Genomic DNA, 6,931 nt, shown 5'->3' on the forward strand with positions numbered 1-6,931 from the left:
CTGTCTATCTATTTGTCTGTCTGTCTATCTATCTATCTATCTATCTATCTATCTATCTATCTATCTATCTATCTATCTATCTCTTCTCACGGACGTGCTGTCACATCGGCTGCGAAGGTAAACGTTTATTTGACCTTTTACTGTCCACATTTTGTTGGAATTTTTTAATAATTTTGTTGCGAAGCACCTAGGCTTCATTTGTGTGTATTTTCAAGGGCAGGAATTGACCCCCAGGGGCAGTTTCGGCCCTAGCAAAATACAAAAATTTCCTTCTTGACATTTGAAAAATGTCGAGAAACATAATTTTGGAACGCTTGTCTTGTTCTTTTGACAAGCATTTCCCGAGGCTTCAGATGCCAGAAGAGAAAAAAGAACAGAATAGCGCGTGCTCATGCAGTGACACGAACGCAGTTGCTATAAACGTCACAAAGACTGTGAGTACAGCTACTAACAGCCCTCTCACCACCACCACCACCACCACCACCACCACCAACACCAACAACAAAAACAAAACTGTAACCAAGGTTACAAAACCATGCGTGAAAACCGTCACAAATGTCTCTGACGTAAGCACCACTGCTGCTGACGCCATCATCACCACCACCAACGACAACAACAACAACAACAACAACAACAGCAACAACGACAACAACAACAACAACAGCAACAACAAGGAAGTAAAGTTATCGGCCGTCAGCAATGACACCATCACCTGTTCAACAAACTCTGCTGCCACTACCACCACCTTTGAACCAGGCAGTACATACACCAACATAAACAAAAATATCCAGAAGAACATGTCCGCCAGCACAACAAAAACAAATTTCGCAAATGCTTTAAAGGAAAAAAGAACAACAGTGACATTCACACAAAAACAAATAAAAGACACAAAATCCCTTCTTACGAAAGAAGGAGATGATGTCAGAATTAACATCCCAAAAGAGATTATAGAAATGAAAAACAAAAAGTGCATCATTTATAAACTGGTAAACACAAAAACCAGACGTGTAGAAAATGTTAGCACAGATAAAATTGAAGTTTGTCTTAGAAAAATTTGGCCTTATCAGAATCATGTCACCTGGGGAAGGAAATTCGGAACGGTGCAAGTAAGGTTTCTGGATGAAAATTTAGCTAAACAATTTTCGACACTCTCTCTCCGCACAGATGACTTGGTAATGATACCGAGTTATCTAGGACAGAGAGTGACCAAAGTTATGATAAAAAATGTGCCATCGGAGGTGGACACCCAATGGCTGATATCGGCCGTGTGCCTGGAAATGGAGGAGGCAAATATTTTGGAGATTACGGTCGGAGAGGAAAAGAACTGGGGAGGGAAAAATCTGGAAATCCTTCTCCACATCACGGAGGAGGCTTCACAGAAAATTCCTCCAAACATTAGATTGGCAGAGGACCACAAGCTGTATGTGGTGGTAGAGGGCAGGCGACCTCGCTGTTACCTATGCAACAGCGAAGCACATCTGAAAAAGGACTGCCCTCTGGCCGCTAAACAAAAACAACAACAACAACAACAACAACAACAACAACAGAAGCAACTACCAAATACCCCCAACAGAAAAACCTTACTACCAACACCACCAGCAACGCAAAAAACAACAACAGAAATATCAGCAATAACCACAACAGAAAAGACAACAGAAACTGCAAAAACAGAAGAAAAAAAAGAAAATTCCAAGACTGCCTCTCCCTCCCCCATATCACATACACCACACATAAATAACAAGGAGCCAACATCAATAAAAACAGCAACACAAACATTCACAGAAACACACACAGACGCACAAAATTTGCCGTTACCTCTTTCTGACTCCTCAGATCTCCCATCATCCGATGAAGAGAGTGGGGAGGAGTGGAAAATAGCTACGAAAGGAAAGAGGAAGCGCAGTAAGAAGAAAACAAAACAAAATGCAAACACAAACAAAGCAGGGAGATTCACATCTCCCGAAAATACTACTAACACCAATAGTAATATAAAAAAAACAATGCTAACAGCAATAGACAGTACAAACACAGAGTTGATGAATTACATCAACTCTAAAACAAACATCACAAATAACTATATCAAAACCAACAACCACCCACGTACAACACCGCCAAAACACATTAAAATTATTCATGTAACACCAGCATTACACAACACAATAAAATCCCTCTACCCCAACTCGGTAGGGGGATTCCAGAAATATTTGTGCAAGAAATTGTACAATAGCCTCCTTGGTGAAAAATCCAAGGAGGAAACAAAACTTTCTAACGGCAAGTAACACTCTGTTCTTTTGTTTTGTGCTTTAAAGCACACGTATAAATAGAATCATGGTGAAGATTGGTTGTGTGAATGTGCGTGGCTTAGGGTCCCCTTGGAAACAAGGGTACCTCTTAAATGACATCAAGTCACACAATTTGGATATCATAGCCATTAGTGAGACCAGACTCCATGAACCGCGGGCCCTAAAGTCCATGTTTGGCGGACAGTTTAACATTTATTTTTCTCCCTGTCTGACGAGGATGGGCGGTAGTGGCACGGCGGTTCTTTTTCGCAAGAGTCTGGATCTCCAAGTAAAGACGATATTTACGGACCCGGAGGGTAGACTGGTTGTCCTAGATGTGGACGGCAGCGATGGAGGCGCTTTTCGGTTGCTGGCAGTTTATGTGCCTCCTTTAACAGGTCGGTCAGACTTCTTTCGACGTCTAGAAGTATTCCTGGGAACGTCTCGTCCCTTACTTTTAGTGGGGGATTGGAATGCTACCTTGGACACGCATCTAGACTACGTGGGGAGTGACAAAAGTAGAAGGGGATGCAAAGGCCTCATAGACCTGCTCAGACGCTTCCAGTTGTCTGACAGGTACCGACTCGACCACCCAAATGTGCCAACGTGGACTTGGAGCAACCGCATTGGGTCGTCGAGATCGTATCTAGATAGGATAGTGTGTAGGACAAGAGATAGAGATAGTTTAGGATGTCCACAGTTCCACATAGTCAGCTACACGGATCACAAACTTGTGACGTGTACGCTAGACTTAGATAAGGCACATAGGCAGGGTCCCGGTTACTGGAAACTAAACGCGTCTTTCCCGTCGAGACAGGTTTTCAGAGACCGGATTAGCACGTTAGTAAAGAGGGCTTTGACGGGAGCCATCGTCAACAACAAATGGTGGTTTGCCCTCAAGAGAGCAGTGAGGGCGGAAGCAATAAGGTATAGCAGGGCACTAGCTGTAGAGAGGAACAGAGAAGAGGGGGAGCTAGTGATAAAGTTAGAAGAGGCATTGCGAAGTGGCATCGCATCCGACGTTTTAGCGGCGAGGTTGGCCCTCGACCAACACTTCAATGCTAAACACGAAGGGTGTGCTGTCAGGGCAAGGATGCGTGCTCTGAGGAATGAAGGTGTTGGAGCCGCACGAGAGGCCCGGGTGGCGGAGGCGCAGCGGGGTAACAGAGCCACCATCCGGTCTCTGGTAGACGAACAGGGGCGCGAATTGCTCGAGCCGAGCAAGATGTGCGAGGCGTTTCAGCGGCATTTTGCCCGACTGTTCGGGAGGAGTGGCGAGCGAGAAGGCAGGGTGGACTTTAGTGCCTACCTGCACAGCTTGCCACGACTCTCGGCAAGAGAGGCGGAGTGCTGCGAAGGGGTCATCACGGCGGAGGAGGTGAGGGACGCGATGGCGGGTTGCTCGACGGACAAATCTCCGGGTTTGGATGGTCTGCCCTACGAGCTTTACAACTGTATGCCAGACTTGTTTGGAGAAGTCTTGGCGGTCGTGTACTGCAACTGGCAGCAGAACGGGAGCATTCCCGGTTTTGTGAGCCGAGGAGCGGTAACGCTGCTGAAGAAAGATCCAAACAAGGGGGACGCCATAGATAACTTTAGGCCCATCACTCTGCTCAATGCAGACATGAAAATTTTGGCCAAGGTGTTAGCCAAGCGGTTGGCGTTTGTCATCGAGAAACTGGTCGGCACGGAGCAGACGTGCGCCGTGCCGGGCCGGAGCATCCATGACAACCTCCATCTGATGCGCTACATCATAGAGAGGGTAGTTAAGGAACCTGGCATGGGTGGGGCCCTGATCAATTTGGATCAATCGAAAGCTTTCGATAGGGTAGACCATCGATACTTGGAGGCCGTCCTCGAAGCGGCCGGCTTCGGTCCCGTTTTCCGCGGCTGGATGGCTGCCTTGTACACAGGCATCCGTTCGGTTGTTCGCGTCAATGGACGTCTATCGGGACCCTTCGACATTGCACGTTCGGTTCGTCAGGGATGCCCCCTGTCGCCGCTCCTGTACGTATTGACTCTCGAGCCACTACTGCGGAAGCTGGCGACGCTGAGGGGCATCCCGCGAGAACTGGGGTGCGGGACGAGCGTGTCGGCATACGCGGACGACGTCACCGTCATAGCGTCTAGCCACGAGCACATCGAGCTTGTCGGCGAGACGCTGAAAGACTACGAAGCGGTGACGGGAGCGAAAATCAACCGGGATAAGTCGGTGGGTTTGCTGCTCGGCACCTGGAGAAGCAAGCCCATACCGTCCGGCAGCGCCTCAGTAGTGGGACGCTGGACGGACGGTCCGGTCAAGTTGCTCGGAGTCTGGTTCGGTCCGGACCTGCAAACGGAGAAGAACTGGGACGAGATAACGAGTAGGGTGGCCACTCTCTGCCGGCAATGGTCCGAGAGGAAGCTGTCCCTAAAAGGTCGGGCGGAGGTGGCGAACGCGTACATCGCGTCCGTCATCGAATACCGCCTGACCGTCGTGCCTTGTCCCGATCGCGCCATCACCGAAATGGAGCGCATCCTCTTCCGCTTTTTGTGGAAAGGAAGCGTTCCGATGGTGAGGCGATCCGTTTGTTGCCAACACCCGCTGAAAGGAGGGCTGGGCATGCCGTGGTTGATGATGCGCAGACATGCGCTGAGACTGCGACATCTCCGGCTCTACGTAGACGACGGTGAGCAGGTGTGGTCGCCGTTTGTGCGACGCGCTTTCCCGCAGCTCGTCTCCATGACCGAGCTGCAGTCGTGGATCAAAAAGAGGCCGAGGAATGGCGAATGGCACCGTGAGTGTCGCGTTGCTCTGCAACAACTTTGCCGTCCCGGGTCGACCTTGAGCGGCTGCATCACAACGAAGTCATTCTATAGGGGATTAGTGGAGGGCAGGTACGACGACGATCTCGGGGCGAACCTGGGCGTCGACGAGGAATACCTGACCCGCCTGTTCAGGACGACTTTCGGGCCGGGACCTATGGACAACTTCCAGAGATCCCTGGCCTGGCAGTGTTACCGAGAGGCGCTACCCGTTCGGGATAAGCTCTATAGACACGGCTCGCGAAATGTGGGGCCGACCTGCCCGAGATGCGGTCAGAGCGATGAAACCGTTCTGCACGCACTCGTGCAGTGTCCAACCATTTCGGAGCTGTGGGCTTATGTCGAACGACTGCTGTCGCGTGTGGGACGAGTCGGTTTATCAACCGAGTCTATCGTCAATATCGTCACGCCTCCTTCCTTTAAACGGGAAGGAAGAGCTGTATTTATCGTACTTGTGGCTATGGCCAAAGAATGCATCTGGTGGACGCGTCTGAAAGGATTAGAGACAAATACTTTCCTCTCTGGTCAATCTCTCATCAACTTTTTCAAGTATCACTTGAAAAGGAAGGTGAGAGTAGAGAGGCAAGTGTTGTCTAGCAAATGTTTCGAAAAAAGATGGATACATGTAGCAAGAATGGCACGTATAAATGACAAAGCCACCTTGACCATGATTCTATAAAACGTTTTAAAATTTTGTAAACAGAGAAATTTTATTTAACAAACTGTGACGCTAAAGACCGAGGTTACCGTGGTCTTTTCGTAGGTTTTTCTTTCCACGGATAACCTCCCCATTTATTGGGAATTTTTTGTATTATTTCGTATTTTTTGTAAATACCCCAAACGTTTTGCGATGTTTTTTTTTTTTTTTTTTTTTTTTTTTTTTCTTTTCATCGTTGTCCCCACTTTTGTTTTTTTTTCTGCTTTGATTTCGACCCCCTCGAAAAGAAAAACTCTACATTTGTATTTTGTCCCCTCTGTGTTGAGCCCTGTGTGGCTAATAAAGAAACCTATCTATCTATCTATCTGTCTGTCTGTCTGTCTGTCTGCCTGTCCCTCTGTCCATTATATATATTTTCTTATTCCTGTATGTTTCGACTTGTGACGTCCATCAACGTCAGCCTCATCACCCAAGTGGAATTACTGTAATCTTAGCACGTTTTGCGCGAGCTATGGCCTTGAACGCAGAGGATCACGCCATTACTTTATAATTGTTAAAATCGTCAACGCTTGATTTAAAATTGTTCCACCGTTCACTCCTGGCAATATCAGGTCCATTTCTCATGTACTATATCTCCACTATGTTGTTATTAGTAAAGTTCCCGCAGTTAATTTTGAGTGTGCGTGCGTGCGTGCGTGTGTGTGTGTGTGTGTGTGTGTGTGTGTGTGTGTGTGTGTGTGTGTGTGTGCGTGTGTGCGCGCGCGCGCGTGTAGTTCTAAATAGTATGGTAGTACTATGTACTATTGTTTTTTCTACTTGATTTTGACTCAGACTCAGAAAATTGCCCGCGGTGTTTCAGGAAAAAAAAAAAAAAATTCAAGGACGAATTGGTAAGTAACACTACATTTGTGAAAAAATTCTAAAGGCTAAAGTTTTTGTGTTAAATATTACGACAAACTTGTTCGGTACTGACTGGATAGAATTATTTAACTATTTTCTGTAAAAATGTAAATGATTTTTCCCCCTGTATAAATAAGTCGTCAGACGAGCTGAAAAAAAAAAAATATTTTTTTGAATTCTGTCTGATAAATTAAGTTTGTGTTACAAAACTAAGGCACGGTTTCAAAAACAAGAAAACGCCATAGCAACATTTAAAAAAACGAACTCTATCGTTCGTAGCGTTAGA

General features: G+C 46.9%; 1 long non-coding RNA gene across 2 annotated transcripts in view; it reads right to left on the reverse strand.

Annotated features, from left to right (window-relative positions):
* LOC128250788 (uncharacterized) overlaps positions 1-6,350 on the reverse strand; it is a 24,405-nt gene extending 18,055 nt beyond the window's left edge. For both annotated transcript variants that reach the window (XR_016238199.1, XR_016238200.1), the window contains exons 1-2: positions 6,095-6,350; positions 1-68 (exon numbers count right to left, since the gene is read on the reverse strand). The exon at positions 1-68 is cut by the window's left edge and continues 1,215 nt beyond it. This is a non-coding gene — a long non-coding RNA (uncharacterized LOC128250788). The remainder of the gene's footprint in view (positions 69-6,094) is intronic.
* Between the last annotated feature and the right edge of the window lie 581 nt (positions 6,351-6,931).

Source organism: Octopus bimaculoides, chromosome 24 (genome assembly GCF_046866305.1).
Source record: "Octopus bimaculoides isolate indiv1 chromosome 24, ASM4686630v1, whole genome shotgun sequence".
NCBI classification, from domain to species: Eukaryota; Metazoa; Mollusca; class Cephalopoda; order Octopoda; family Octopodidae; genus Octopus; species Octopus bimaculoides.